The 11,244-nt window shown below is 41.2% G+C and overlaps 1 long non-coding RNA gene across 1 annotated transcript; it reads left to right on the top strand.

The window, feature by feature from the left end:
• Positions 1-843: 843 nt before the first annotated feature.
• LOC311114380 lies at positions 844-2,071 on the top strand. The gene is made up of 3 exons (XR_014611099.1): positions 844-1,032; positions 1,158-1,217; positions 1,454-2,071. It is a non-coding gene; the product is annotated as an uncharacterized lncRNA (long non-coding RNA).
• Positions 2,072-11,244: the final 9,173 nt, after the last annotated feature.

The raw sequence follows: 11,244 nt of genomic DNA, 5'->3' as shown, positions 1-11,244 counted from the left end.
AGAGAGAGACAGAGACAGAGACAGAGACAGAGACAGAGACAGAGACAGAGACAGAGACAGAGACAGAGACAGAGACAGAGACAGAGACAGAGACAGAGACAGAGACAGAGAGAGAGAGAGAGAGAGAGAGAGAGAGAGAGAGAGAGAGAGAGAGAGAGAGAGAGAGAGAGACAGAGAGAGAGAGAGAGAGAGAGAGGACATCAGGTAAAGTTCTGGAGATGAGGGAATATGTGTGCAGAAAGAAACCCTCCAGTATGGTTAACCTCAGTTAGGCCCAGTATGGACTATCAATACAAGTGACCATTTAGAATGTGACCCAGTTCAATGGGTCTTAACAGAACTGGGGGATGTCAGCCATGAAGTTGTCTAAACACAACTGGAATATAATTTGTTTGTGATTCACTGTTAATGGATTTTCCATTAGGAACACAGGGGGAAAACCTAACACAACAACACACATAACACACAACCAATAAAAACAAAGGGGGAGGAAACCACTAAAGTCATTACCATATTGTCATTTTCTAACGACAGGGAGAAAACATGTAAAATCTAGAAGACTACTTTAGATCTGGTCAGAAGAAGCCTAGTGCACTACGTAGGGAACAGGGAGAGATTTGGGACAGAGACAGTAACTCCTGTATGGAAATCTTCATTCTAATGACAGTGAGCAAATCTCCACCCTATTCCCTATGTAGTGCACTACTTTAGATCTGATCAGAAGTAGCCTAGTGCTCTACGTAGGGAACAGGGTGTCATTTGGGCCAGAGTCAGTAACTCCCCTGGGTATGAATCATTTGGTTCTGCTCCCTCTCACTCTCTCTCTCTCTCTCCCTCTCTCTCTCTCTCTCTCTCTCTCTCTCTGTCTCCAGAGTTATCAGTCTCTCTCCAGTACCAGTGTATCTTCAGACTTACCCAGCATCGTTGTCCGTCCTCTTCAGTACTTTGGAGATGTGAGTAAGACTGTGTCTGAACTGAGAGAGAAACTAGAATACGTCCTTAAAGGAGAATGGACCAAGATCTCCACTACAGGTGTGTTGAAAATAATAAGAACATCAACTTTAGACCATTGAAAGTTCCCTACTAGTCATATACATGTGGAATATGGTGTGATGGTAACATTCCCTCTCTCTGTGAATGTGTTTGTGTGTCTGTAGTGAATATAGTGGATGTTGTACTGCCTCCAGAGCCCAAGACCAGAGAACAGTTCTTACAATGTGAGTCTCTTTATTCTGAAGTAACTAACAGTCTCTTTTTACTGACACTCCTAACAATCCCTCTAGAAATATATAGCAATAGTGGATCTAATCAAAGACTGGGTATCTATCTGACTCCTCATATTTCTCTGATTTGATCTCTGCTGTGCTCTAATCAAAGACAGGGTAGATACAGTATCTGACTTCACTTATTGTTCTAACTCCCCTCATTGGTCTCTGCTCTGCTCTTCTCCCAGATTCCTGTCAGCTCACACTGGACCCAAACACAGCACACACACGCCTCTCTCTGTCTGAAGGGAACAGAAAGGTGACCGATTCAGACCAAGTCCAACCATATCCTGTTCATCCAGACAGATTCACCAACTGGTGCCAGGTTCTGTGTAGAGAGGGTCTGTCTGGACGCTGTTACTGGGAGGTGGAGTGGAGTGGGGAGGATGTTTATACAGCAGTCTCATATAAAGACATCAGCAGAACAGGGACAGATGGTGGATTTGGAGACAATGACAAGTCCTGGAGTTTACAGTGTTATAGTGATGGTTATTGTTTCAGACACAATGATGTTGAGACTGAAGTATCAGGCCCTCAGTCCTCCAGAGTAGGAGTGTACCTGGATCACAAGGCAGGTACTCTGTCCTTCTACAGTGTCTCTGACACAATGACCCTCCTCCACAGAGTCCAGACCACATTCACTCAGCCCCTTTATCCTGGGTTTTGTCTCTATATTGGTACTGCTGAGCTGGTTAAACTGTAGTAGGGTCCACATAGATACTAGTCATGCTGGTGTAGTCTATAGCTGAGCTGGTTAAACTGTAGTAGGGTCCACATAGATACTAGTCATGCTGGTGTAGTCTATAGCTGAGCTGGTTAAACTGTAGTAGGGTCCACATAGATACTAGTCATGCTGGTGTAGTCTATAGCTGAGCTGGTTAAACTGTAGTAGGGTCCACATAGATACTAGTCATGCTGGTGTAGTCTATAGCTGAGCTGGTTAAACTGTAGTAGGGTCCACATAAATACTAGTCATGCTGGTGTAGTCTATAGCTGAGCTGGTTAAACTGTAGTAGGGTCCACATAGATACTAGTTATGCTGGTGGTGATGGTCCGCAGATAAAAATGCTGTTTTTCTGTACAATTATTTTTGTCTGACTGATTTAATCTTCAGAGTGTAATTAAAACTTAATAACGTATTTTTATCAAATGCAATGTTTTAATCTTATACATTTACATTAATCATGATGTATGCTGTTAATGTATGTTGGTTGTCATTCAGAACCATTGAAATGTTTTCTCAATTGGTTCTCTGTCTCAATGTAATTTTCCTCAGCATCATGGAACAGGTAGTGTTACTTACTTGCTAATTGAACTATATGGGCCGGTTTCCCGGACACAGATGAAGCCTAGTCCTAGACTAAAAAGCATGTTCAATGGAGATGTCCGGGAAACCGGCCCTAAATTTGGCATCTTTTATTCTCCCATACTGCTCAGTCAAGCAACATTAAACCTGTCTAGCAGGTGGTGCTATTAACCAAACAATAAAAACATCAGCTATCTTGACTTGCCACTCAGTATATCAGTAATGTTCAGAATTGTACTTTAATATAATTGGAGATTGATGGTCTTTTTAATCCACTATCTAGAGTCAGGAACAGATGAAGTTAGGTCTGCTACTGTTCAGTTATTAAATATGATTCATGGTGATGGGAAATAAAAAATCCATCTAGTAGTAGTTTTCCTTTGCTATTTATTCCAAGGTGTGTCTTTAACTTGTAAATGGATTGTGTTGAAGCTGGCATGTGGTGTGGATGATAGAATAGAGTGAATAGAGGAGAGAAGAGAGGAGGAGAGGAGAACATCATATAGAAGACAGATAAGATAGAGAGACAATTCATACCCAGGGGAGTTACTGACTCTGGCCCAAATGACACCCTGTTCCCTACGTAGTGCACTAGGCTACTTCTGATCAGATCTAAAGTAGTGCACTACATAGGGAATAGGGTGGAGATTGGAGATTTGCTCACTTGCATTAGAATATTAGAATATCATACTGTAATGTTAGTGGTTGCCTCATTAGAATATCATACTGTAATGTTAGTGGTTGCCTCATTAGAATATCATACTGTAATGTTAGTGGTTGCCTCATTAGAATATCATACTGTAATGTTAGTGGTTGCCTCGTTAGAATATTAGAATATCATACTGTAATGTTAGTGGTTGCCTCATTAGAATATCATACTGTAGTATTATTGGTTGCCTCATTAGAATATCATACTGTAAAGTTAGTCGTTGCCTCGTTAGAATATCATACTATAATGTTAGTGGTTGCCTCATTAGAATATCATACTGTAATGTTAGTGGTTGCCTCATTAGAATATCATACTGTAATGTTAGTGGTTGCCTCATTAGAAAATCATACTGTAATGTTAGTGGTTGCCTCATTAGAATATTATACTGTAATGTTACAGTGAGGGAAAAAAGTATTTTTATCCCCTGCTGATTTTGTACGTTTGCAAACTGACAAAGAAATGATCAGTCTGTAATTTTAATGGTAGGGTTATTTGAACAGTGAGAGACAGAATAACAAAACAAAAATCCAGAAAAACTCATTTCAAAAATGTTAAAAATTGATTTGTATTTTAATGAGGGGAATAAGTATTTGACCCCTCTGCAAAACATTACTTAGTACTTAGTGGCAAAACCCTTGTTGGCAATCAGAGGTCAGACGTTTCTTGTAGTTGGCCACCAGGTTTGCACACATCTCAGGAGGGATTTTGTCCCACTCCTCTTTGCAGATCTTCTCCAAGTCATTAAGGTTTCGAGGCTGACGTTTGGCAACTCGAACCTTCAGCTCCCTCCACAGATTTTCTATGGGATTAAGGTCTGGAGACTGGGTAGGCCACTCCAGGACCTTAATGTGGTTCTTCTTGAGCCACTCCTTTGTTGCCTTGGCCGTGTATTTTCGGTCATTGTCATGCTGGAATACCCATCCACGACCCATTTTCAATGCCCTGGTTGAGGGAAGGAGGTTCTCACCCAAGATTTGACGGTACATGGCCCCGTCCATCGTCCCTTTGATGCGGTGAAGTTGTCCTGTCCCCTTAGCAGAAAAACAACCCCAAAGCATAATGTTTCCACCTCCATGTTTGATGGTGGGGATGGTGTCCTTGGGGTCATAGGCAGCATTCCTCCTCCAAACACGGCGAGTTGAGTTGATGACAAAGAGCTCCATTTTGGTCTCATCTGACCACAACACTTTCACCCAGTTCTCCTCTGAATCATTCAGATGTTCATTGGCAAACTTCAGACGGGCATGTATATGTGCTTTCTTGAGCAGGGGGACCTTGCAGGCGCTGCAGGATTTCAATCCTTCACGGCGTAGTGTGTTACCAATAGTTTTCTTGGTGACTATGGTCCCAGCTGCCTTGAGATCATTGACAAGATCCTCCCGTGTAATTCTGGGCTGATTCCTCACCGTTCTCATGATCATTGCAACTCCACAAGGTGAGATCTTGCATGGAGCCCCAGGCCGAGGGAGATTGACAGTTCTTTTGTGTTTCTTCCATTTGCGAATATTCGCACCAACTGTTGTCACCTTCTCACCAAGCTGCTTGGTGATGGTCTTGTAGCCCATTCCAGCCTTGTGTAGGTCTACAATCTTGTCCCTGACATCCTTGGAGAGCTCTTTGGTCTTGGCCATGGTGGAGAGTTTGGAATCTGATTGATTGTTTGCTTCTGTGGACAGGTGTCTTTTAAACAGGTAAAAAGCTGAGATTAGGAGCAGTCCTTTTAAGAGTGTGCTCCTATCTCAGCTCGTTACCTGTATAAAAGACACCTGGGAGTCAGAAATCCTTCTGATTTGAGAGGGGATCAAATACTTTTTTCCCTCACTGTAGTGGTTGCGTCCCCCCTTTTTCTTCTGTTGTGTTTTCCCTCAGTGTTCCTTATTGAAAATCAATTAACAATTCATCCCCGCCCAAAAAATCCTATTACGGTTTTGTTTTAATCACTTTGGTACTATTTTCACAAGCAGGTGGTACATTTTCACAACTCTTAGTATAAAACTCCTAGCTGGTCACGCTTGTAAAGCAGCCAGTCTTTCATTCAAAACCTGTCATTGTGCATTCATTTGGATTGGAAACATCTCTCACCACACAACCATTGATCAAAATATAAATGTAATGAGAGCATTGGTTTAATCACCAAAACAACTTAAAACTAATCAATTGAAAATATATCATTAACTACCAGTTAATCCAGTAGCAATCACTGCAAGATAATTGTTTCAAATAACCCTTAGAAGTGCTGAAATTAATATGCTACAGTACTGTAGATGACAGTTTACATTAGGCAATACACTTACATTACCCAACAACATTGACAATCTATCATTTCCATGATATCTATCCAATGTGTAATCAAAGGTGTGATCAATGATGACATCCTCTACAATCATTCATGGGGAACATTTTTTATTTTTCTGATATAATTGCAACATACAGTACTGTCTGTAATTAGATGTAAGACATTAAATGAAACATTACATGAATGAAAATAAAATAATGTTTAGCACACATTAATTAGCATCAAGCCTATCTAGCGCATTTGGCCATAAATTCTCATCCACATCAGTAAATGTCCTCATTGTTCATGCACCGCTGGAGAAACCTTTCGGCATGTTGAATCAAAGCTTGACATTGGTCTGCATTGATGTCATCACATGCCTCTTCCATGGCCAGAAGGAGGGTGGCACGCTCATGGGGATGGCGATCGTACACCTTCCACCTCCATGATGAAAACAATAATTTAATAAGGTTGAGGAAGGAGAGTACCGGGGGGCTGGTATAGGGTCACGAATCAGGGAGGGACCTGAAACCATGCCTGAACCACCTCTGAATGGTGGAACCTGACATTGTCCCACACAATGACATAGGTGACCCCTTCACCTTGACAGGCCTGCTCCATTTCATTGAGAAACACAATGAGGTGTGCAGCGTGGTAGGATCCAAGTAATGGTCTACGTCCTACCACACCATCTTCAGAGATAGCTGCTGCACTTGGAAATGTTTCCCCCGCGTTGTCCAGGCACTTGGACGGACGCCCGTCGGCAAATAGGGTTCCGCCCACGGCGCCAAGTTTTGGCCCAGGTTGAAGCCCGCTTCATCAACAAAGATATACTAGTGATGGTTCACAGCAGCATCAAGCACCATCACCCTCTAAAAAATATATTTTGGTTAGTTCTTTTTACAGTATAGTTCCATTATGATATTGTGAAGTAGCATGTGCATTAATAGCAACAGTAATACAGTGTATTTATATAGTGCTGTACCTGAACATACTCGGCCCCCAGTTGTTTCTCCCAGAAGGCTCCAGGTCAATGTGTTTCATAGATACCTGGTGCCTCTTCAAAAGGCGGGTGATTGTTGGTAGGCTGATGGATGCCACATTGGCAAAGGTGTCATCATTCTCCTCAATGGCCTGCTTTATTTCAGACAGACGTATGTCATTCCTGGCCCTCACCATTTCCACCACTGCCCACTCCTGCTGGTCGGTCAGCACACGGCCACCACCACGGGGTCTTCTGTCAATTCTGAGGGTAGAACAAGAGTATACTGTCAGTAGATCATACTGGAAGAATACTGGAACAAGTTATGTGAATTTACATGCATTACAACATGTAATTTATTGTAAATGTAATGGTAAAGCATAGTGCATATCCTTCAGACTTACCGGTTTTCTTGGAGAAAATGTTCTTATGATCTTATTGACAGTTGATCTTTTCAGATTGGGGTGAACTAATCTGTCAGCCTCTGCCATGGTAAGGCCTCTGTTTACCACATGGTCAACGACAATGGACCGGACTTCATTAGACACAACAGTTCCCTGTCGTCTGCCTCCCTCTCTCTGATGTCCAGCTCTTTGACGGGACCCATGTCCACCTCTTTGACCTCTCTGACCTCTTTAATGGGGCCCATCCCTCCTCTCTGATTGGCCCCTTGTCCACAAGCTCTTTGATTTCTTCCTCTCCCTTGCTGTCTATCCTGCTCCATGTTGAAAGAAATGTTCATAAACATCCTTTTATATGGTGACCAATTGTGGTTCACAATATGTGGAATCAATTAGCAATAATGAGCAGTCATTATGTATGGTTATCATGTATCATACATGTTATCTAGATGTTTATACTTTACAAACACATTTTATTTCTGTAGTTCTCAAAATCCTTATATAGTAGACAAACCAGTTTAAAATCTATAGTTTTACCAAACGGTTAAGTGATTAACCATTAAGCGCAGTTAGACTAATTGAAGGTCAAATGTATTTAAACAAATGAGAAGAGAATCATATGAAAAGTATTGTGAGCATTGCATTGTGAAAGGTATTTACTTTATATGAAAGGCATTTCTAGATGAAACACTGATTAGGTTTTGGTGAAAATGTTACTGTGTGGTTTTGTGTTTTGTACTTAGTCAATTGAAAATGTGCTTCAAGTTTTGAAGAAAAAAGTAACAGCCTTTTTGACGAGTCATATAAAGGGATCATCAGGAAAGGAAAGGTCCCAGAGTCTACATTTCTAGGTAACAGTCAGTCCTGGACTTTGGAGTGCTATCCCCCCATTGTAGGGTTTGGCCCAATGCTAATAAAAGAGAAATATCTGTCCCCTGGTCCTCCAGAGTAGGAGTTGACCAGGACCACAGGGCAGGAACTCTGTCCTTCTACAGCGTCTCTGACACAATGACCCTCCTCCACAGAGTCCAGACCACATTCACTCTGCCCCTCTATCCTGGGTTTGGGATTGGTACAAAATCATATCTCAATAATTACCAGTAGGTACAGATGATTTCAACCATTTCAGACATATTGATGGAGAGCTTCTGGGTTATTAACAGTCTTCCAGTAGGCCTATGATCTGGTTCAATTCCCCCTTTTTAAAGTTATTGTAAAAATAAAAATAAAAGCCTGGTCCCAGATCTGTTAGTGCTCTTGCTAAACAGATGGCATGATGGCACATACAGACTGACACTCAGGCTTCAGACTTTTACTGTCTACCTGATCACCTCTTGGCTGTTGCAATCCTCTGGAAATGGGTCTCTTTTTCTCTTGATGTAAACTGTAGTACTGGCAAACCAGTCAAATCAGAAACTGGGAACATTGTTGATCCATTTATGATCAGATGAGAAGAGTTAAATCACCCATGTACATGTATGAATCCAAACAATTCAGTTGTCTGAATCACTTACTGAATCAATGTGGTCTTTCAAAATAAAAGTCATCATCATGACATTGGAATTGCTCTACTATTGAATTGATTGACCCAATGAATCAGCTATTTCAAGTCATCTATGTACCATTTAGACAAATAGATGACACATAACACACTCCCACATCACATCACCTGTCTCAATACTGTCATCTGTCTCAATACTATCAACTTTCTCAATGCTGTCAGCTGTCTCAATACTGTCATCTGTCTCAATACTGTCATCTGTCTCAATACTGTCACCTGTCTCAATACTGTCATCTGTTTCAATACTGTCACCTGTCTCAATACTGTCACCTGTCTCAATACTGTCACCCATCTCAATACTGTTGTCTGTCTCAATACTGTCATCTGTCTCAATACTGTCATCTTTCTCAATACTATCAACTTTCTCAATACTGTCACCTGTCTCAATACTATCAACTTTCTCAATACTGTCACCTGTCTCAATACTGTCACCTGTCTCATCTGCACAGACTAGTAGGTCTATACTGTCTAAGAGAAAGAAGCATTCATTTGGTTCAAACGTCTCTTGTCTGTCTCTAATACACCAGTAGGGGGCATCCTAACCCTAGCTTCCAGAGTTCAGAATACTATCCTCCATGTTGGCAGTTGGTTCCAAAACTCCACATTCTAACTTCATCTCAACTACATATGGTGTCCATTGACATTGTAAATCTCCAACCCATTTTGTCTCTGTGTACGAACAGTGTAGCAGCAATAGGTGTGTCAGAAATACGTGCTCAGCCAGCCCCAGTAGGATGTACTAGGGGAGCCAGCTGGAAGCAGGCCATGGCGGACACCTGGAGCACCTTCCCTGACAGGGCCTGCTCCGTCAGAGGATAGCCCTTCCTGTGGACCTCAGACAGGCCCGCTACCAGGACAGACTGGGCCGCACACGCATGACCCAGCACTGAGAGAGGAGAGGAGGGAGGGGACAGGGAGAGAAACAGAGAGAGAGGGAGAGAGAGAGAGAGACATTAACATTGACTGGCTCATTGATGAGGATGGTATTTGTGTGTATGTGTCTGTGTCTGTGTGTGTCTGTGCGTGTGTGTCTCTGTCTGTGTGTGTGTGTGTGTGTCTGTTTGTCTGTTTGTCTGTCTGTCTGTCAGTGTGTGTGTCTGTGTGTGTCTGTGTGTGTGTGCCGTGTGTGTGCTTACTGATGACTCTGTCGGGGGAGAAGGGTGTTGTGATCTCCACATGAATCTAGGTAGCCATAACCAAATCAGCTAGTCACTGAGAGACGATATATCAACACAGAGATGGGCAAAATATACTGTACATCAAAAATGGATCTTGTTAAAAATACCAGATACTCTAAAGACTAATGTATCAAACTTAAATACAAAATACTTTTGTAGTTGTATGTAGATAAAATACAAATACATACAGGTAAATACATTTGCTAGTATACACCTTCACTACAACAACATTCTCAGTGACGGAAGAAAACAGCTTTTAACTTTCTATGACTGTGATATGAGATTGTTCATCTACCCTAGTTGAATGTACTGATGGTAAGTCTCTCTGGATATGAGTCTCTGCTAAATGACTAAAATGACAATGTAAAAATGAACAATTGCAAAGCACACTGGGTATTATTATTGGCCTTCTTTTGGGTGCAGAGCTCATTATTTTAATACCCAGCATATTTTTCAAGTGTTCTTTTTTACATGTATATTTAGTTCATTTAGCAGACACTCTTATCACACCATAGTGCTATCAGACTTCTGATACCAATGCAGGGTGAAAGCGGGGCCACAAGATGTCAACCGCTATAAAAAAATGGTATAGAAAAGTATTTTGTATTTTCAAAATACATTGGAGTGTAGTTCATCCCAGCATAATTCAAATGACTAAATACTCAGAAGTAATTAATATATGTATTTCAAATGCATGTAACATAAATACAAACTATCTCTGCCGACTACCAAAAAATCTGTCACACTTCCTTATCAAAGAAACCACACCCCCTCTACATACAGAGTACACATTTTAGTCATTTACTAGTCACTTTATCAAACCATAGTGCCATCAGACTTCTGATACCAATGCAGGATGAAAGGGGAACACAAAATGTCCAACCCCTATAAAGAATGGTATAGAAAAATATGTTGTATTTTACAACAACAAAATGTTTTTACAAATTACAGGTCTCAAAAGTATCTTGTTCCAAATACATAGGATTGTAGTTCAGGCCAGTGCAATACAAAATGACAAAATAGTCAAAAGTCATTGAAATATGTATTTCAAATACGTATTAACAGAGATACTGCCCATCTCTGTCTCCACATTATCTTCTGTAACATGTTGAAGGGAATGCCTGCTGTTGGAAGCGTACTCCACCCTAAAGCCACTCTCCAATTAGGGCCACATCCTAGTTAAGCAGTACACCTTGCTGCAGTCAACTCTCTATGCCCGTTTGGTGAGCCACCATGCGGCTGGTGGGTCTCCAACCCAGCCACTATCTCAAAGACTATGGACCTCTTGATGAACTCTTTTGATGTAGTTTTGATTGGTATGGTGGCCAAAGACATTTCAGTTATAGTTTTGTTCTTAAAGGGATACTTCAGGATGTTGTCAATGAAGCCCTATATTTACTTCCCCAGTCAGATGAACTTGTGGATAACATTTGTGGTGACAGAAATTGACTTAGGTACAAGGTAATTAAGTAAGATGACATACAGTTAGTCTTAAAGGTACTAAACGTAAGTTATTGTGTGAAGAAGATATAATGAAGAAAACATTCTGCCAGTAAAACTTCATTAG

This window comes from Coregonus lavaretus (assembly GCF_964263955.1).
Source record: "Coregonus lavaretus genome assembly, contig: HAP1_SCAFFOLD_1417, whole genome shotgun sequence".
NCBI classification, from domain to species: domain Eukaryota; kingdom Metazoa; phylum Chordata; class Actinopteri; order Salmoniformes; family Salmonidae; genus Coregonus; species Coregonus lavaretus.
The sequence above is the reverse complement of the archived record's forward strand: the minus strand, read 5'-3'. Positions and strand labels throughout refer to the sequence as shown.